We start from the raw sequence: 22,989 nt of genomic DNA on the forward strand, positions 1-22,989 counted from the left end.
TGTGTCATTCCATGCCTTTGCAGATGACTGCGTTGTGCAAAGGCTTTACCACACTGATTACATTCATAGGGTTTTACTCCAGTATGTGTCCTTTCATGCATTTGCAGACTACTGCGTTTTGCAAAGGCTTTACCACACTGATTACATCCATAGGGTTTCTGTCCAGTATGTGTCCTTTCATGCATTTTTAGACTACTGCATTGTGCAAAGGCTTTACCACACTGATTGCATTCATAGGGTTTCCCTCCAGTATGTGTCCTTTCATGCATTTGCAGATTACCACGTTGTGCAAAGGCTTTACCACACTGATTACATTCATAGGGTTTCACTTCAGTATGTGTCCTTTCATGCCTTTGTAGATGACTGCGTTGTGCAAAGCCTTTACCACACTGATTGCATTCATAGGGTTTCTCTCCAGTATGACTTATTTTATGCCTCTTAAGAGTAATGTGATATGCAAAGACTACCACACTGAGTACATTCATAGAGTTTCTCTCCAGTATGTGTTCTTTCATGCATTTGCAGAGTACTGTGTTGTGCAAAGGATTTACCACACTGACTACATTCATAGGGTTTCTCTCCAGTATGTGTCCTTTCATGCATTTGCAGAGTACTGCGTTGTGCAAAGGCTTTACCACACTGATTACATTCATAGGGTTTCACTCCAGTATGTGTCCTTTCATGGCTTTGCAGGTGACCACGTTCTGCAAAGGCTTTACCACACTGATTACATTCATAGGGTTTTACTCCAGTATGTGTTCTTTCATGCATTTGCAGACTACTGCGCTGTGCAAAGCCTTTACCACACTGATTACATTCATAGGGTTTCTGTCCAGTATGTGCCATTTCATGCATTTGCAGACTACTGTGTTGTGCAAAGGCTTTACCACACTGAGTACATTCATAGGGTTTCTGTCCAGTATGTGTCCTTTCATGCATTTGTAGATGGCTGCGTTGTGCAAAGGCTTTACCACACTGACTACATTCATAGGGTTTCACTCCAGTATGTGTCACTCCATGCCTTTGCAGATGACTGCGTTGTACAAAGGTTTTGCCACACTGATTACATTCATAGGGTTTCACTCCAGTATGAAATATTTTATGTCTTTGAAGAGTAATATGATAAGCAAAGGCTTTACCACACTGATTACATTCATAGGGTTTCTCTCCAGTATGACTTATTTTATGCCTTTGAAGACTAATGTGATATGCAAAGGTTTTACCACACTGAATACATTCATAGGTTTTCACTCCAGTATGTGTCCTTTCATGGCTTTGCAGGTGACTGCGTTGTGCAAAGGCTTTACCACACTGACTACATTCATAGGGTTTCTGTCCAGTATGTGTCATTTCATGTATTTGCAGATGACTGCGTTGTGCAAAGGCTTTACCACACTGACTGCATTCATAGGGTTTCATTCCAGTATGTGTCATTTCATGCATTTGTAGATGACTGCGTTGTGCAAAGGCTTTACCACACTGATTACATTCATAGGGTTTCTGTCCAGTATGTGTCCTTTCATGCATTTGCAGACTACTGCGCTGTGCAAAGGCTTTACCACACTGATTACATTCATAGGGTTTCTCTCCAGTATGTGTCCTTTCATGCAATTGCAGACTACTGCATTGTGCAAAGGTTTTATCACACTGATTACATTCATAGGGTTTCACTCCAGTGTGTGTCATTTCATGGCTTTGCAGATGACCACATTGTGCAAAGGCTTTACCACACTGATTGCATTCATAGGGTTTCTACTCCAGTATGTGTTCTTTCATGCATTTGCAGACTACTGCGCTGTGCAAAGGCTTTACTACACTGATTACATTCATAGGGTTTCACTCCAGTATGTATCATTCCATGCCTTTGCAGATGACTATGTTGTGCAAAGGCTTTACCACACTGATTACATTCATAGGGTTTCTCTCCAGTATGAGTTATTTTATGCCTTTGAAGACAGGTGTTATATGAAGAGGCTTTAACACATTGGGTATATAGTGAAGGTTTCTCTCCAGTTTGACTTCTTTCATTCCTGCAAGGATGATTGGCACATTTAAAAGCTTTATCACATTCAATGTGTTGTTGAATTTTTACATCTACATGAATTAATTTTACAGTTTGGTCCATTTGTAAAGAAGAACTTTCTGTTTTATCACTGTGTTTAACTCATGTTGTTCCCCTTCATTTAGGGTTGTTTTACATTTTTGATGATACCCATTGTGGTAAGATCCTTTATTACAGGTTCACATTTACAGAATCTTTTTTCTATATGAAAAATTTCACATATTTAAAGAAAACTGGAAAAACTCAGAGCTTTACCAACCTTAGTGCATTCCTAATTTTTCCTATACTTTGAGTCATAGTACATTTGCTAAGTGAACTAGGACAAACAGAAGTGTTTACACAGTCCTAGTACTCATAGAGCTTTCTGCAGTATGAGTTTGTTGATGTTTTAACAGTGGATCTGGAAAACCAATTAAATATACACTTGACTCAAATTAAACAAGTATACTCTATGTGGGGACTGAGGCATTATTTTCTAATTGTCCTGAGAGAGACATGTTAACATTTTTCCATGGTTTGTATACAGAGTAACATATAATATACCTAGTAAGAGAAGAATAACAAATGGTTTCCACTTTGAATTCACATTTTGAGTTTCTGTTCCTCATAGATGTGTTGTATAGGGATTAAGGTTTCTCCACAACAACTGTCCATTGACTCTTAATTCTAACTGCCCTCACTAAGCTTAGCACAGTTACAAAAAGCATATTAGTAATACTAGCTTTACTATGGACTATTTGTTTATTACAAGGCTTTGGAGATTTACTTATCACCTCTTCAATGCATATACCTTTTGTAATATGAGTGGTATGAAATATATGGATTGAAAGTTCTACAGCATAGCTCTCATGCTGCTATAATTCAAATGATATCTGTTAAGGCATTGTTTCCTTGTCTTCTTTCTTAAAAGGATGCCATGCAAATTCAATTCACCTACCTGAAATTGAGGTATATCATTTTGTAATAATTTAATAATCATCAATACACTTGAAGCTGTGCTTATTTATACTGTTGCTTTTGTTTAAAACTTTCAGGACATATTACAGTTACTTCAGAGGCGCATTTGGGTCATCTTGCACATGAAAATTACCTTCCATATCTTCTAGAACTTTGATAATATTCTTCAACATGACAGTCTTCCCAACTGTACCCTACAATGTAGTACCAGAAAATGTAAGTTATATTATTGAAATTGTTCAAAATTTAAGTTACCATCTTCAGTGAACCTTAGAGTCATGCTTAATTTATTCATTCTTCTTTTTCAATCAAATTACAGAAGAACATCAGTAACCAAGGAATAGATGCCCTTTATTTTAAAATGTAAAGGATAATTCAGTCTTACCTATAGTAGTGAGGTTCCAGTAGGTCTCTTGCATCACATCTTCATAAAGTTTCTTCTGAGAAGGATCCAGTAAAGTCCACTCTTCCCAAGTGAAGTCAATATGTACATCATCATAGGTCACTGCATTCTAAAATATCCCATGCATGTGTACAACAGAACACATGATACAGACAACATTGTAAATGTATACTTCACTTCTTTGATAGTATAGTCATACAATTTTGGTGTTCCCTAAACGTATTAGATGACATAGTCATTATAATGTAATCACCAAGTCAATTTAGAAGGAAACTGTATAGGAGGCTTATCTCTGTCATTTCTGTACCCTTTGAATTGAATATCACCTTGTAAGAGAAATGCCTATTAACACACATAGAGAGACAAGTAAATAGATCAACAGAACAAAGTACACATGAGAGAAATTGTAGGAACAATTACCAAAAAGAAAAATAAGATGGACAAGCTGGATGTATTGGCTCACACCTTTAACCCCAGCACTCAGAAGGCAGAGGCAGCTATATTTACTTCTGAGTAGAATGTCAGCCTAGTCTATGCAACCAGGTCCAGGACAGCCAGAAGAACATATTGAGACCTTGTTTTCTGTGCAGAAATTGATCAAACACACCAAAAAGATAGAAAGCACTCAGAGGTTATATACTGAATTTTCTACAAAGAACTATGCATTCACTCTAGTTCTGTATTCATTTTCCAGAAACCCAAGTGCCCTAATTTAAACTGAAACATCAATAAGATTTTACTAAAAGGCACTGTATGTTTAAACAGTTACTAATGAACAGATAAAAACATTAGCAATATAAAGGCTGATCATAAACCATCAACACAGGCCAGGAGAGATGGCTTATTAGTAAAAAGCGCTTGCTGGTCTTGCATATAGGTGGGCTCAATTGCCAGTACTTACATGGGGGATCACAACCATCCATTATTTCAAGGTCAGGATTTCTGACAGCATCTTCTGATCATTGTGAGGACCAGGTACCCATGTAGAGGATATCCACACATACAGGTAAAATACTCACATTCATTAAAAAGTCAAAACAAACACAGCAGGGAAGAAGAAGATGACTCAGAAGGCTCAGGCAGTATTAAGGTAGTGAATAAAAACCATTCTGGGAAATAGAATGATACCTTCTGCCAAATTTTAAAATTCAAAATATGGGTGAAACTCAGTACAACAACATATGGTTGGCATGTACAAAAACCTACATTTCAAGCCCATCACCCAATAATACAAAAATAAAAATAGGGGCTGGAGAGATGGCTCAGCAGTTAAGAGCACTGCCTGCTCTTCCAGAGGGCCTGGGTTCAAATCCCAGCAACCACATGGTGGCTCACAACCATCTATAATGAGATCTGATGCCCCTGTCTGGCCTGCAGGCATGTGTGCAGACAGAACACTGTATATATCATAAATAGATAAATCTTTAAAAAAATAAAAATAGCCAGAAATGTTGACCCACCTTTAATCCCAGGACTTGGGACTAAGAGACAGGGGCATCTATAATTTTGAGGCCAGTATGGTGTACAGAGCTACTTTCAGGACAGTCAGAGCTAAACAGACAAGCCTTGTCTTCAAAAACAAACAAAAAATTAAAACAGCGGGCTATTAAATTGCCTTAACATTGAATAGCAATTACTTCTACTGTATCTTATGTGATTTAGAGATAGAATCTATATGGGTGAAGGCATGATAGCACAAGCAGGAAGTTGGATGATTAGTTTGAACCACAACACAGTAGACACAAAGAACAGGAAATGGGTTGAAGCTATACAGACTGCTATCACACCTCCAATGAGGAACTTCATCCAGAAAGGCTCCTCTGAAGAAAGATTTTACAAGCAAACAAAAGAAAGTCACAAAGGAGATACACATGTTCAAACACATCATCCTATCTTGGAGGTTTTTCATTAAATCAACCATGAAGAAAATGCATTTAGTCACTTTAATGACTAAATGCAATGGCCCCTACACTGTCCAAACTTCCAAAGTATTTTCTGACACTCAATGTAAGCTCTTGACTGTGAGCGACATCTTGTAAAATCAGAAAACAAGTTACATTTTTCCAACATACAATGGCACAGAATACCATTCACATTCCAAAAACAGAGAAATGGAGACATAATGAGGTAAGATTGGACCAAGACTGAAGCACAGTAGAATAAACATCAAATCTCTCTCTCAGTTGCAGAGGGTTTCAGGTACAAAGGCCCCAACCCTGGCAATTCTCATGCGTCTCTCTTTGGTTACTTCCCCCCATTATATGCAGCTAGGTCTCCTTGGAAGAAGTGTCATAGCTTAGGTATTTCAAAATCTTATTGTCTCAAAGCACAACCCTCAATGCTGTGGAATATTATTTTAAAGATGGGTTATATTTGTTTATGCTGTGGAACATTTGTTTTTTATTAATTTTATTTTTGCTTGCTTCACATGTCAATCCCAGCTCCTTCTCCCTCCCCCCTCCTATACCCCCTCATCATCCCCCCCAGCCTCCCACCCCATCCCGACTCCCTTCTACAAAGGGAATATCCAGAGTCTGTCATTTCATTCATGGCAGAGTCCAGGCCCTCCCCCAAGAGTCTAGGTCAAGGGAGCATCCTTCTTTGTGTGATATGGACACACAAAGTCCATTTGTATGCCAGGGTTAAATACTGATCTACTGCCCAGGGCCCCACAGGTTGCCTAGGCCTCTTCACTGACTCCCACATTCAGGGGGTCTGGATCAGTCCCATGATGGCCTCCCAGATGTCAGCCTGGGGTCCAAGAACTCCCTCTTGTTCAAGTCAGCTGTCTCTGCTGGTTTCACCAGCTCATTCTTGACCCCTTTGCTCATCACTCCTCCCTCTCTGTCACTGGATTCCAGGGCAAAACATTTTTTTTTGTGAATGCAAAGATGCGCTGCATTCTTTTATGTGGCATTTGTTTAACTCTGTGAAGCTGTGACACTTTGCCTGTCTAAAATACTTGATTGGTCTAAAAAAAGAGCTAAACAGCCAATAGGATGGCTGGAAAGGATACACAGGGCTGGCAACCAGAGTTAATAAATAGGAAGAAATATCTGGGAGGAAAAACGGGGAAGCAGGAAAAGGAGAGGACAGCCGGGTTGTAGTGGTCCATGACTTTAATCCCAGCACTCAGGAGGCATAGGCAGGTGGATCTCTGTGAGTTCAATACCAGCCAGGTCTACAAGAGCTAGTTCCAGGACAGTCTCCAAAACCACAGAGAAACCCTGTCTCAAAAAACCAAAGAGACAGAGAGAGAGAGAGAGAGAGAGAGAGAGAGAGAGAGAGAGAGAGAGAGGAGAGAGAGGAAGGAAAGGACACCAGGGGCCAGCAAACAGCTGCACAGCAAGTCACAGAGTAAAAAGTAAAGAAGGGTATACAGAATAGAGAAAGATAACAAGGAACAAGGTAGATGGGATAATTTAAGGAATGCTGGCTAGAAAGAAGCCAAGCTAAGAATGGATATTTGTAAGAAAGAATAAGCCTCTGTGTGTGATTTATTTGAGAGCTGGGTGTCAGGGTCTCAAAGGAGCAAAGAGAAAAAACAAAACAATAAAACACAACACAACACCAGGCTTTCTCCTCACAGTTTCATGAAATGAATGCTCACAGTCTCCTCACTGCATTTGACTCTGCCAAACGTAGAAGACTGCAGCAATGCTGAATTGTAGCCACAGACTAAAAATCCATTGCCATACATTTTGATTCTTTCTTGTTTCCAGGAACAGCATATGATGGGTGATCCTACAAGGTTTGATTTCTCAATTGGAATGGACACTAACAGGCTTGTACCACAGGTGTAGCAGGTTTTGTATGAAGTTGCTTCCCGGGACTAGAAATATCTTTGCTTAATCCTTCCATAAATTACAGGTTTAGTTGGATTGAGTCTTAGCCTTAGGGCAACTTGCTAGGATTCCATTCCATAGCAAGAGCCTTCTCTATAATGGTGATAAACTCCTTGAAAATTCCTGTCTGTTTCAGCATTTGACTGCCACCTGAAACTACCTTTTCATTTTTGTTTTTTCACTGTAGGCTTAAATGAATCATCAGTAATAACCATCCAACATAGTTAATATTTCACCTAAGAAATTAACCCATTATTTTTAAAATATGTCTTACTACATTTGCAGGGAATATGAGAACAAAAAAGATTTTGGAGCCAAAATATCACACAAATGGCTTCTAGTTTAATTTTTAGGAAGACTATTACAAATGAAATCCTATGATATCAATCTCCACTTCCTGCCACTACTCTCAACATTTCCATATTCCTGGTCCTACAAGAAAAGCCAATTAAATTCTGTGTACAATTTTCTATAGTTTTTGCGACCCAAAGTCTTGATACATTCCATATTCTTCCAAAAGACAACATTTCCAGGTTCTACTTAGCTCCAAAATCACTTTTGATGGTCCATTTTTTGTTCTAACTTGTTTTTATGTTGTGATTAAATCCTCTAACCACAAAACATCTCAGGCATTGAATGAGTTTATTTGACTCATCTTTCAGATCACACAGAATCATTTTAAGAGTTTAGGACAGAAAAAGAAGCTAACAATTAAAGGCAGAACCCACAGGCAAAGATTGTTTCCTGATCTTCTCTCTTACCTAGTCATTGCTGTAAGGATTCAGGCACTATGCTGGCCTTCCCTCCACCTGGGAGAATGCACTTAGGCAGGACTCTGGTGAGCCCAGGTGCAAAGGACTCTTTTAAAAGAAAGATCTCCATCCACTTCTACTCTCTTTCTCTCTCACTCTTTCCTGTTCTTCCCCTGGGGTAGACAGGACTTCTCCCGTCCCCCTCTTATCTTCTGTCCTCTTTCTGTCTCTGTGTCTCTTTACCTCTTTTTTCTCCCCCCTCCTTTATAATAAAACTTCTTAAGCTCTGTTTGCCTGGCATGTTTGTCCCCCCACCTTGGTCACACTTGCCTGCCATGGAATCCACCCAGGTTCCTCATGCTTTATTCCTAACAATTGCGGCAAGCCCTTTCCAGACCATACCCACTTTCTTTTTTATGTAATTTTTTTATTTTATATACCAACTCCAGTTCCCCCTCCCTCCCCTTCTGCCAACCGCTCCTGGACCCTTCCAACCCCATCTATTCCTCACAGGGGGAAAGGTGTCCCTTGTGTAGTCAACAAAGTCTGGTATACCAAGTTGAGGCAGTACCTATTCCCTGTGCCCTGTATCAAGGCTGGGCAAGGCCTCCTACCATAGGGAATAGGCTCCAAAATGCCATTTTATGGACCTGGTTTAAGTTCTGGTTCCACTGCCAGGGGCTCTCCCAATAGATCAAGCTACATAACTGTCACCCACATTCAGAGGGCCTAATCTGGTCTCAGTCCAGAATCTGTAAGCTCTCAGTAGCTCGGGTCAGCTGTTTCTGTGGTTTTCCTGATAATGATCTTGACACCCCTTGCTCATATATTCCCTTCTCCCTCTCTTCAACCGAACTCCAGGAGCTCAGCCCGGTACTTGGCTGTGGGTCACTGCATTTGCTTTCCCAGTTACTGGAAGTAGGGTCTATTATTAAAAGGGAAAGCCAGTTCAGATACCCTCTCCACTATTGCTAGGAGTCTTAGGTGGGGTTATCCTTGTGGATTCCTGGAAATTTCCCTAGCCGTAAGTCTGCCTGACACAATAATGGTTCCCTCTGTCAAGGTATCTCTTTCATTACTCTCCTCCACCACCCCATCCCCAACTCAATCGCCTTGAGTCATCATGAACCTATCTTCCATACCTTCCTTCCTAACCCCCTCTTAGTTTACCCAGGACATATTATCAATCTTCACTTCCTGGGGCCTTCAATATATGCCTCTTAGGGTCCCTCTTTTTACCTAGCTTCTCTGGGATTGTAGATTGTAATATGCTAATACTTTGATTTGCATCTAGTATCCACTCATGAGTGAATACATACTATGTTGGCCCCGCTGGGTCTGGGTTACCTCACTCAGGATGTTTTCTAGTTTCATCCATTTCCCTGAAAATTTCACAATGTCATTGTCTTTTTCTGTTGATTTTCCCCCCCTCTCCATTGTGTAAATGTAACACATTTTCCCTATCCATTCTTTGGCTGAGGGACATCTAAATTGTTTCCAACTGAGCAAATGTCCTTGTGTTATGAGTGTACATCATTTGGGTATGCACCCAAGAATGGTATTGCTTGGTCTTGAGGTGGATTGATTCCCAATTTTCTGAGAGATTTCCAAAGAAGCTGTACAAGTTTGCACTCCCACCATTAATGGAGAATATAGCCCTTACTCCACATCCTCTCCACCATGAACTGTCATCAGTGTTTTTGATTTTAGCCATTCTGATAGGTATAAGATGGTGTTTCAGAGTCATTTTGATTTGCATTTCCCTGGTGTTGAGCAATTCCTCAAATGTCTTTCAGCCATTTGAGTTTCTTCTGTTGAGAATTCTCTCTCTAGATCTGTACCCCATTTTATAATTGGATAGTTTCGTATTTTGGTGTCTAGTTTTGTGAATTTTTATGTATTTTAGAGATCACCTCTAAGTCAGATGTACAGTTGGTGAAGATCTTTTCCCATTCTGTAGGCTGTCATTTTGTCTTACTGACAGTGCACTTTGCCTTACAGAAGCTTCTCAGTTTCAGGAGGTCTCATTTATTAATTGTTGCTCTCAGTGTTTGTGCTACTAGTGTTATGTTCAGGAAGTGGTCTCCTGTGCTCACATGTTCAAGCCTACTTCTAACTTTCTCTAATATCAGGTTCAGTGTAACTGGATTTATGTTGAGGTCTTTGATCCATTTTGGTTTGATTTTTATGCATGGGGAAAGATATGGATCTATTTGCATTTTTTTAATGTCAGCATTTAGTTATGCAAGGTCAATTTGTTGAAGAAGCTTTTTTCCATTGTACATTTTTTGCTTCTTTGTAAAATTCGGGTGTTCACAGGTGTGTGAATTATTATCCGGGTCTTCAATTTGATTCCATTAATCCACATGTTTGTTTTTACATCAATATCAAGATGTTTTACTTACTTCATAGTAGAGTGTGAAGTTAGGGATAGTGATGCCTCCAGAACTTCCTTTATTACATAGGGTGTTTTGACTCTCCTGAGTTTTTCTTTTTCCGTATAAAGTTAAGTATTATTCTTTCAAGGTCTGTGAAGAATGGTGCTGGGATTCTGATGGGGATTGCATTGAATCTGTAGATTGCTTTTGGTAAGATTGCCACTTTTACTATGTTGATCCCACCTATCCAAAAGCATGGGTGATCTTTCCATTTTCTGGTATCTTCTTTAATTTCTTTCTTCAACGACTCAAAGTTCTTCTTATACAGGTCTTCCGTTTGTTTGGTTAAACTCACCCCAAGATATTTTATGTTATTTATGGCTATTGTAAAGGGTGATGTTTCTCTTATATCTCTCTCAGCCCATTTGTCATCTATATATAGGAGGGATACTAAAGTTTTTGAGTTAATCTTGTATCCTACCACTTTACTAAAGGTGTTTATCCCTGGTAGATTCTTTTGGGGTCACTTATGTAAACTATCATATCATCTACAAATAGTAAAAGTTTGACTTCTTCCTTTCAAATTTGTATCCCCTTGATCTGCTTTTGCTGTCTTATCGCTCTAGCTAGAACCACAAGTACAATACTGAGTAGACATGGACAGAGTGAACAGCCTTGTCTTCTTCCTGATCTTAGTGGTATCAATTTGAGTTTCTCTTCATTTAGATTGATGTTGGCTGTTGGCTTGTTCTATATTCCATTTTTACATTTTGGTATGCTTCTTGTGGCCAACCAATGATTGGTCTAACTTGAAGCCCAAGCTGTGAGACAAAGCCCATACCTGACACTGTCTGAATGGTCAGGAACTGGAACTTGGATGGCTCAGAGAACTAGGGTAAGACCAAATACAACTGACCAAGAAAAAAAAATCAATGAAATGACTCATAACCATATTCTGCTATAATCATAGATTGGTGCCTAGCCAAATTGTCATCAGTGAGACTTCTTCCAGCAGCTTATGGGAGCACATGCAGAGATCCTGCGGAAAGAGAGCATAAGGATTGTAGGACCCAGGGCCCACAGAATCACCTAAGCATTGTCATAAGGGCTCAAAAAAAAACTGAAGTGACAATCATGGATCTGTGTGCCACGTGCTTTCTGACCAGATTGCTATGCATCCTTGGGCTCCACCATATTTACCAGCAGATCTGATGAGAGAATTGGGGATTCTTAAAGTGTAGGGCCAAAACTCCAGGCCAAACCCTTCCCCCTAGCTTCCTGGAGACTAGACCCAAAACTGAACACAAAGAAACTCCATACCTCCCAGCCTCCTAGACACACAGATCATGGAAACTGTGTTTAGCCACAAAGGAACTCCAGGAGAGACCAAATCCTCCCCTGGAGTCTCCAGGGTATTCAGATTTGAAAACTATGCTCTCTTTCCTTTTGTGAATCAAATGTTGAACTTATGGTCAATTTGTAATAGAATTATCACTAGAGACTGGAGAGACTTGCTTACATTGATCTTGGAGCCTGGTCCTCAATTACAATGGAGGACCTAGTGGAAAGATGAGGTCAAGACCATTGAACAATGATGTAGGGCTGGGGGTATGGAAATTTTCCAAGACTAACTTCTTGGACAGGAAGATTAGGCTAATGTACAAAGGCAACTTCTATATTATGACCATGTCCTGGCTTTATGCTGCACAGAAAAAAAAAATATGACACAGCCAGAGTCTAGAGACTCTACACCAGCAAGACCTGAACACCCCAATGCAGATGAAGCAGAAGATAAAGACCTTAAAAACAACTCCTTAAAAATGAGGATATGAGAAAATCCCTTAAAGACATGCAAGAAAAAACAAACCAAAAAATGCAAGAAATGGAAGAAAAAACAAACCAAAAAATGAAAATGGAGGAAAAAACAAATCAAAAAATCCAACAAATGCAACAAAGGGAGGAAATTACAAAGTAAAAATTGCAGGAAACAATTCAAACAGTGCAAGGGTTGAAAGCTGAAATAGAGACAGTAAAAACAAAACACAGTCTGAAGGAATACTGGAAATAAAAAAGCTGGGCAAATGGTCAGTTGCTACAGATGCAAGCATAACCAACAGAATACAGGAGATGGAAGAGAGAATCTCAGGTATTGAAGATACACTAGGAGAAATAGATTCATCAACCAAAGAAAATCTTAAGTCCAACAAATCCCTAGCACAAAATATCCAGGAAATATGGGACACTGTGAAAAGACCAAACCTAAGAATAAAAGGTATAGAAGGTGAAGAAAACCACTTCAAAGGGGCAGAAAACATATTCAACAAAATGATAGAATAAAACTTTCCCAACATAAAGAAAGACATGCCAATGAATGTACAAGAAGCTTACAGAACACCAAATACAGTGGACCACAAAAAAATAAAAAAATTCCCTGGCCACATAATAATCAAGACCCCAAACATACAGAATAAAGAAAGAATGTTAAGAGCAGGTAAGGAAAAAGATCAAATAACATACAAAGTCAAACCTATCAGAATCACACCTGATTTCTAATGGAAACTCTGAAAGCCAGAAGGTCCTTGATAGATATTCTACCAACACTAAGAGACCATGGATGCCTGCCCAGACTACTATACCCAGCAAATCTTTCAGTTACTATAGATGGAGAAAACAAGATATTCTATGACAAAACCAGATTTAAGCAATATATATCCACTAACCCAGCCCTACAGAAAGTTCTGGAAGGAAAACTCCAACCCAAGGAAGTCAACTACAACCAGAAAAACATAGGCAATAAATAATCCCACTTTACCAACAGCCATAAGAAAAAAGGGGTGAAAATTCACATACAATTCCACCAACAACTCCAAAACAAACAAAAATAAGCAATCAATGTTCATTAATATCCCTCAATATGAATGGTCTTAATTTGCCCATAAAAAGACACAGGCTAACAAAATACATTCAAAGACAGGATCCATCCTGAATGAGGTAATCTAGTCACAAAAAGAGAAACATGGTATGTACTCACTCATATATGGATTTTAGACATGAATCAGGGGAGTGCCAGCATACAATCCCACTGTCAGAGGGTCTGGGAAACAGGACCTTCATTCAGCGACTGATGGAAGCGGAGGCAGACACTCATAGCTACACATTGAACTGAATTCCTGGAATCCACTGACAGAAAGGGAGGACTGATGAGCAAAGAGGTCAAGACTGTGCTGGTTTAACCCACAGAAATAGTTGACCTGAACAAGGGAAAGCACTTGGACCCTAGACTGATAGCTGGGAGGACAGCATAGGACTGATGTGTCAGTGTGGAAGCCTAGGCAATCTATGGGGCTTTGGGTAGTATTTATCCCTGGTATAAAAATGGACTTTTGCTGCCCATACCACAATGAGGGATGCTCTCTCAGCCTGGACTCTTGGGGGAGGGCCTAGGCCCTTCCCTGGAGGAAATGACAGACTCTGGAGATCCCCCATGGAAAGCCTCACCTTCCTTGGGGATCGGAGTGGGGATTCAATGGGGGATGGGGCACCTGGTGGGAGTAGGGGCCAGGGGAGAAGGGAAGGGAGAGGGAGCTGGGATTGACATGTGAAGCAAGCTTGTTTCCAATTTAAATAAAAAAATTAAAGAGAAAAAATTATTTTCAGGTGAAAAGTAAAAAAAAATTTTACTAATGAGCAACATAGGTGGCACCATTGACAAAACAGGACAAAGTGACATACCTACAAAAATATATCATGGTCCCTCAAACAACAATGACAAGATGTTAATGAAAATTAAGTAATTGGAAATCACTGTCCAGCACTCATCTTGTGTACTCCAGTTCTGTCCTTTGCTGATTATAGAAAATGGAGTGGACAAGGAGAGCTGCTCTGCCAAAACTGGAGAGATTAACATGAGGCTTTCTGATGTTTAACTTTGTAGACCATAGTTTTGACTACTAAAAGGATCTCATTCCCTAATGATAAAGAAAAGGATATCTGTTAGGATCACGTAGGCACTATTTTGTTTCCTGTGACTGATGACTGACTTAAGTCTGCATCAGAATGAGGAAATGAAAACTTGCCCAAACCAAGTGCAAGATATGAGATTTTTGAAGAAACAGTGCATGGTTTGTATTATACACCTAAAGAAAATTGGTTTGCTCTAATTGCTTTATAAGTCACAAGTACTTTTGAAAACAAGTTTATCCCCACATTTTGTATATGTTTGTGTGTAAGAGAGAATAACTTTCATGTGCATGCAGGAGACATGAGAGAAAAGAGGGTGTCAAATCCACTGAATCTGGAATACCAGGTGGTTATATGTGGTGATATATTTATTTATGAAGACTCAGGCAAGCCAACCCCAAGTTATAGAGGTCAGACAGTTGTGATACACACCTTCAGTCCTAGCAGCCATATTAGATAGCCAAAGAGCAAGGCAGTGGTAGCACACACCTTTAATCCAAGGACTCAGGAGACAGGCAGACAGATCTCTGTTAGTTCAAGGCCACCATGAGCTACATGAAATTGATCCAGCCCTAAAGAGGAACAGCTTCTACAAAGGTGAGCTCTCCCAGGATTGAGGGGTATAAAAGGAAGAAACAAAGGGTCTCATGAAAGATCTAATCTCTTGCCATGATGAGGACAGGACATAACCCATTTAGCCTGAGGGAGAGGTAAGAGCTAGTGGCTGGCTGTTTTGCTTCTCTGATCTTCAGGTTGAAGCTTAAACTCTAATATCAATCTCTGGTTTTAATTTTCATGTTACAGCTAGCTCCTATCTCTAGATCCAGACAAGATTTATTATCAGAATATGATCAAAATATCACACATTTCTAATTCTTTCTTACCACTGGACTGTCATCTGAAACTTTTTGGTGCTGTTTTTCTCAACAACAACACCAAAAAAAAAAAACCAAACAAACAGACTTTGCTTTTCTTTCTACTTGTTTATTTTTCACTGTAGACCTGAATGAGTAATAACCATTGAACACAAGCAGTATTTTGTCTAAGAAACCAACTCATTACTTTTCAACGCTTCCTTACCCACTTTCTTAAGAAATTGAGATAATAAGAAAGATTTGGGGCCAAAATATCACACAAATGAACTCTAGCTAAATTTTTCATGAAGTCTTCTAAGCACCTGTGCTTACTTAACAGGCCAAGATCACCTGATAGGACCACAAGGAACAAAGCCAGGCTTGGGCTGGAGAGGCCACAAAAGATGAGGCTGTGACTGTCTTATAGAGAGCAATCAGACTTTTTATATCTTTATCAGAAACAGAAGACATGGTATTTTCCAGGATCAATACTGTTGTAGTTGCTAAGATACAATGAGGCTTCCAAGCTATACAGGGTACACAAGATCAATGTCTAAGACCAGTTGTCCTGTTAAGTTTCCATGCTTCCTTGACTACTAAGGGATCATATAGAGAAACACAAGCAGCCAGAATGCTTCCCTGCCTGAGGGAATGCAACACTCTGACAGGGACTGGAAGGCAAATTGTGCCCCTGGAGCTGTGGACTTTAACCTGAAAAACCTATGATGCATGTCTCTCTAGGCAGGTAGGCCAAGCCAACTCCACAGTTCCCTACAGAGCCTACTGCCCACTGAAATCCTATGACCTTGACCTCCACTGTCTGCCATTACCCTCAAAATTCTGCTCTTTGAGGTCCTTCCAGAACAGCTGATTAAGCTCTGTGAACAGCTTTCTATGACTTCTGCCATCTATGTTCTGATGTCTTCAACATTTTTTCAAAAGTCAACATTCCCTGTTCCTTTGCAGCAACAAAATCATTTTTGAGGTACCATTTTTTTGTTCCAACTTTCTTCTGATGCTGTGATTAAATTTTCTAACCAAAAGTAACTCAAGCAATGAACACACTTTATTTGGTTGTTACCCCTAGGTCACAGTCCTTCTTTGTGAGAACTTAGGATAGATACTCAAGCTAATAAATGAAGGCAAAACATGTGGAACCATTGTTTCCTGACTCTCTTGCTTTGTCATTGTCTTGTTCTCAGTTGGCTTTCCTATCCATCCCAGATTCACTTGCTCAGAGATATTGCCAACTCAGTGGAAAAACCTTCCCACATCAATTAAAATCAACACAATCTCTCTCTCATACAACAATCAGATACACTGATCTAGGCACACCTTCTGTTGATGCTCCCTCAGAGGACTCTAGGCTATATCACAATGACAGCTGAGGCTAATTAGGAAAAAGAGACAATAATATATGAGAAGGTTTTAAATAACCAAAGTCACTGTATTAATCATATCAATTACTCAAGCAGCAAAAACACAAACATGGAGGTAGAAACAACTGGAAAACAAGATAAGCCAGGAAATGGGAAGAGGCAAGTATCTAAGTTCAAGAAAGCTAAAACTATCTCTCCACAGAAACTTCCTAAACAAACAAACACTCAAGGAACTAATAAGAAATTTATTGAATACAAAATTGGTGAAAGTCCATCATTTTCCTAAAAAACAAACACTATAATTAGATTATAATTAATAAAATCAACAACATAGATGGCACCACTGGTAAAGCAAGACATAAAGACAGACTTACATACCCCTTAAACAAGAATAACAAGATTCTAATCAAAATCAAACTCCAAGAAATCACTGGCCAGCACCCATCCTGTAAACTCCGGTTCTCTTCTTTGCCAATAATAGAAAATGGGTTGGGCAAGGAGGACTGTTCTACCAAAACTGGAGATATTCACTTGAGGCTTTCTAATGTTTTACTTTGTAGAACACAGTTTTGACAACTAAAAGGATCTCATTCTCTTATGATAAAGAAAAGGATGTCTGTTAGGATCACTTAGGCACCGTTTTGTTTCCAATGATTGATGATAGCCTGTAAGTCTGCATCAGAGTGAGCAAATGAAAACTTTTTCAAAGCCAATGCAAGATAATAGATTTTTAAAGAATCAGTGTACACCTAAAGCAACTTGTTTTACTCTAATTGCTTTATAAGTCACGAGCACTTTTAGAAACAAGTTTATTGCTTTTTTTGTGTATGTTTGTGCATGAGACAGAATGTCTTCCATTTGTATACAAGTGACATACAAGTGTCAGATCTCCCGCATCTGGAATAGTAGGTAATTATGAACCTCCCAAGCTAAGTGTAGATATTTGAACTCAGATCATCCACCAAAAGAATATGTGCTGAGCCACCTGCCAAGAACCATAATATATTTTATCCAATCAGCCAAAAGTCTTTTACAGACTAATAACAAGAACAACAAACCTAAATAAGAAAAGAAGTAAGGAAATGATCCTGAGTAACATGATGCATCAAGGGCGGTGGTGGCACACGCCTTTAATCCCAGCACTCGGGAGGCAGAGGCAGGCAGATCTCTGTGAGTTCGAGGCCAGGCTGGACCGACAGCCTCCAAAACAATACAGAGAAACCCTGTCTCATAAAAAGAAAAAAAAAACCATGATGCATCAAAATTAAGATGTGATAGATGGTAAATGTGCACCATAAAATGAAAACAATCCAAAGACAATGCCCAACAATTCAGAACAGCAAAGATGATTACAAAGCTACATTCACAGTGGAAACTCTCAGAATGCTCAATGGGAATATGAAAACAGAGTACACAGATTGACATCATAGGACTTCTATGCTTATCACAAAGCTACAATAGCCAAGATTGTGTACAATATTTGATAAATAAAGGGAATATAGATAAAAAGTCAAGAACAAAGGCAGGAAAATATAGTCAACTAGTAATCAAAAGAGCAAAGGAAACTTAGCCAGAGAAAAGTGTGTTCTTGACCAATGTTACCCAGCTACCTATGATTTTATGTGTATAGAAATTAAATAAACACAGACTTCACAACTTTCATGGTATTTACTCAAAGGTCATTTCTTGCCCTTCAGCTACTGATATTTCTTCCAAGGACAGAAGTGCCATGATCTAGGGCTCTATCTCTACAAATGGAGGCAATCTCTTGTATGGTTCTGCAGTCCCTTATACCCTCCTTATGGTTTCAGGTAAACGCAACCCCACTGATGATCAATCCCAAAACAGAAAAAAAATAATTTAAAATCTGCTTCCTGCCACATGGATTATGGCACAGATATGTGGCATCTGCTTATCGACCAGCCCAACACTATGCACACCTGAGAATCCTCTGCAACTCAGAAACTCCTTTTGTTCCCTGGAACTAAACTTCACTGAATCACACCATTGTGGCTGGTGGTAGCAGACAAATGTAAAAGCATTCTAATCATGTCTTGCTGGAAGCTGATGCACATCATTGTCTTTCTGCCAGTTTCTAAACTATTTGTAACATTTATAAGACAAACCTGAAAGTGGAATGCAATATTCAGAATTTCTAGAAACCAGACTGTCAGCTTTCCAATCTGTCTTCCCACCACACAACAAAAGCAGTTCCTGAACAGTGATGTTACAAACATATCCTCCCATGCCTGGGCTTCAGAGTCTCCCACTCCCCAGGAAACCATGCACAGGGAGGCTCAGAGAGCAAGGAACACTGTTCAGGCCACCACATGGATGAACCAAACCACAGAGAGCAAGGAACACTGCTCAGGACACCACATGGATGAACCAAACCACAGTCTGGCTCATGGTCCATACAAATATCAGCAGAAACAACAGCTCAGCAGCTCTGAACACCCCACACTCACTAAGGCATAGCTTGTTATCTTCCTTATGACTCCCTACAGAAGAATAAAGGGAGAATCCTGGAAAGAACCTACAAGCTACCTGCCATCAGTACTCCAGATTGTTAACCCTCCCCAGGGTCCCTCATTGGCTAAGGCCACCCAGATGGGCCACAGAATATTAGCAGCTCCCCTACTGGGTGATCAGAAATGAAATGACTAAGACAGCACAACCTTCCAACTCTGCCCTTCCAGCCCAGCAGACAAGGAAGGGACAAACCTAGACAGTTTGTATTTAGTAGACATTCTTCACTCTCCTAGAGCACTTCCTGTTCCTCATCCAAAGTACAGGGACCTTTGTGTGCGCAGCCAACCCATTGCCTCACAGCTAGAAAATGCTGAAGACACAGGTCACATTCCCACAGTAACTGTTGTTAAAAAACAAACAAAAAACAGGCCATGAATTAGAAAACAATGAGGAGTCATTGTAGGGCTTGGAGACAGGAAAAAGAATGTGGATATGATGTAGCTATAATCTCAAAAAGTATTGAAAAGCTGAAACAGTGCTCCAGAGACTAGGGATTTGTATTAGAGCACATCAGAGATTTCTCACACCTTTTCTCTAAGGATGAACATCTTAAACCAGAAAAATTAACAGTCCTGTTAGGCAGGGCCACATCATTTTACCCAGATCTTCTATTTTGGTTGAACTACTGTAACTATAGCAATTTGAATTCATGATGAGGTCAGACTTTTACACAGATTCTTGATTGTCCTGGTCTGTGAACCCCAAGAAATGGGCAATAGGGCATTTATGGATCATCTAAAATTAACTACATAATTCCACATTGATAATCTCAACTACTGTAAAGCAGGAAAGCTCTCTCCTTCCTTCTTGACCCTCCCTTTCTGCACTGTGACTCCACCAATTTCATAGTTGGTTAAGAAACTCAATTCTTGCCCAGGTCCCTCTACATTTACAAGTTTCCAATGAAAGCCAGAGAAATTAGAGGTTACTCTTTAACTGATCTATTTTTTCTTTTACTGACCAGTCAAGGCCCAGACTGGAAAGAGTTGGATGATTGTCTTCACAACAATGGGCAGCAGAGGCAGTGTTAGGTGTTCAAGGCAATTCTCAATTGCACGGCATGAGACAAACCTGAGCTACAGTAGACATTTCTCTACACAGAAAGCAATAACCAACCTCAGTTGAGAGGTTTCTAATTACCTAGAAACATTGGAGAACAAAAACAAAGAGCAGCAATGTACTTCAAGAAAATATTTTAAAATAATACCAATGAGGATTTTTTAAAAGATAAAATAACGCATTTTAAAATAAAAACAAACTTAGCTATGTTGACTTTGAAAAAGTGTAGGTCCTTCCCTAGTAGCAGGAATGTCATTAATAAGCAATAGATTGACCCTGACCATATGCATATGTTGGCTGCTGAACTCTGTAAACTGACACATGGTCTGTTTCTCTGAGCTGACATAACTGTGTCAAGCAGGATTGAACATATCTGTATAGAAGAGTTGCCTAATTGCAAGTTCATTAGTCATTGACTCAAGATAATCTCCCAAACTGTACACCCACACAATCTGGTCTGTTATCATTCATATGCTATAAATTTAAAAATGCTGGAAAATTACAAAATCACTCCCCCCTACCACAATCAGGTCCTTTTTCATAATAGTGACTACAGCAGCTGATTGCCTACCGTGTTTCCCATGCAGTGTACACAATAAACAATTCCTCTTATTTTGTTCTGAAGGCAGAAGCCATGCTCCACATGTGAATCCTTTTCCCCTGAAAGCATTGAATAGTCAACTACATGACTCAGATGGACAATTTTAAATCTCTAAAGTGGTATAGTCATTTAATTTATGGATTTTGAAGCTCTAATATAGAGGATAGCAAGGACATTTCCCTGGAGAGCAACAGATTGGAATCAAAGCCACCAGAATCACATAAGAGAGCTTGTCTCAGAAACATTTTTCAAAGAGGATGGAAATGTAGCTGTTTTATAATTAATATGCCTTCCTTGGAAGAAATCACTTCACACACTTAAGAGATTAATAAAGAATAATCAATCTCTTTAAAGATAGTATGCATCTGTCTCTGGCTAATGCTTAAAAAGGACTCAACTTAGACAAAATTTGCATTCCACAAATGCCATCATCCTTAAGTGTCTTTTTGGTTCATGCTCCAGGTTACACTTTGAACAAATTAAATAGAGACTGGCAACTTGCAAGTCTAGCCCCTTAGGCAGATGGGAGAATTACAGAGTTTGGCGGCCTGCTTTCCATGGATGCACCAAAAGCATGTTGAAGTTGACTAGAAAGATGTTTCTACACACAGCTCCCTGCTCCCAGTGCTCTGAGCAGATTCAGCCCACAGAGCAAAGTTATTCAGATCCAGGGAGTTTCAAGGACCACAAGGGACCTCACAGGCCAGGAAATCTGGCTGCAGGTTTCCAATCATATCTGGGTAGGACCTATTACATCAGCTCCCGGACCTCCCATCTGCTCCTCCCAATCCAGGAACAGCAGCTGCTCCCAATGCTGAGCAGACTGAGCCCACAAGCAAAGTTCAGAGTCGTGCCCTGGGTCCAGGGAGTTGGGCAGACCATGCAGGAAAACAGGACAGGGAATCTGGCTGCTAGTTCCCACCAAGATCGGGGAGAACCCATGACACGGGCCCCAGCTCCTTACCATCTGTTCCTCCCCATCTGGGGACATCAGACCCCTGTTCACCATATCGTGGTTTCCCAGATTGCCCAAGCTCTCTGCTCAGTTCCCTGAAGCACAGCACACAAAACGGCTGGCACCAGCTCCACTAGAAAGCCGGTCCTGAAGCCCGCCAGAGGAAGGGCCCTGCACCACTTCTGACTGGCAGGTCGTCTGGAGGCCCTGATTTGCTAGTGAGGCCTGAGTGACAAAAGCACCTCCCTTAGGGTTATAGTGTGCTTAAAGACACACCACAATGTTTCCTGGTCATCCATTTCCCCAGACACAGACGTTTTCCAGATATGCAGAGATATGCATTTCAATATCACTTGCCCCTGGATCCAATAGCTAACCCTGCTGTCTTCCTGCACCTCCCCTTCTTCCTCCTGGACATAATGTGGATTGCACAGGCCACTACACTATGTGGGGTGAAGTGATTGCTGTCACATGGGTGGATGGATGACCAGAATATTAAAACTTGAAGACAGCTTTTAGGACACAAAAGATATTTGTTCTGTGACCTCATGGTGAGGTCAGGTAAATTGCATGTTATTTTCAAGCTGGTAGCCACAGGAACTTCAGGCAACCTTGAGAGAAAAGCAGGAACCAGATCACCAACAAGATGACAGATTCCCCCAAAAGGCTGGGTGATGGTTCCATTGCTTTAGAATTGTATTACTGAAATTCTTTTCACAGTAAACCAATAGCTTAAGTATTTTATTTGTTTGCAAGTAAGTTTGTTAATATTGTTATGCCCAAGTCGCTAAGACCCCCAGAGACCACCAAGAAGACAGACTCACAAAACTGCAATTGCAAGGCTTTATTGTTCAATCCTATCTGTGTGGACTCTATCCAGCAGCCTCCAGAGAGAGTGGCCACCCAGTTCATTACAGGAGTTTTAAAGACAAAAATCACAGGTTTATATCAGTAGGTAGGGAGAGGCACAGGTTGGATCCTGATTGGTTGACATTTGGGGAACAACTAGGGAAATTTCTCAGAGTCCCTAAGATTTTGCTTAGGCTTGTGAGTATTGGTATGATACAAGTGTGAAGTAAAATGTATACTTAAAACCAACTTTCTGAGTCTGTCATCATTACTTCCAGGCTAAACCCTGGTAAGTGCTCATAACACCTCCTATGCTTCTTTCATGTCCCCTCAGGTGCTCCAGTGTCCATCCACAACTACTTTGGTGCACCCCTGGCTGCCTCAGTGTGAAGGAACCTGACCC

At 40.1% G+C, this 22,989-nt stretch overlaps 1 pseudogene; it reads right to left on the bottom strand.

Moving 5' to 3' along the window:
• Positions 1-299: 299 nt before the first annotated feature.
• LOC101842256 lies at positions 300-21,903 on the bottom strand (annotated as a pseudogene).
• Positions 21,904-22,989: the final 1,086 nt, after the last annotated feature.

This window comes from Mesocricetus auratus, unplaced genomic scaffold (genome assembly GCF_017639785.1).
Source record: "Mesocricetus auratus isolate SY011 unplaced genomic scaffold, BCM_Maur_2.0 Super-Scaffold_100008, whole genome shotgun sequence".
In the NCBI taxonomy this organism is placed as follows: domain Eukaryota; kingdom Metazoa; phylum Chordata; class Mammalia; order Rodentia; family Cricetidae; genus Mesocricetus; species Mesocricetus auratus.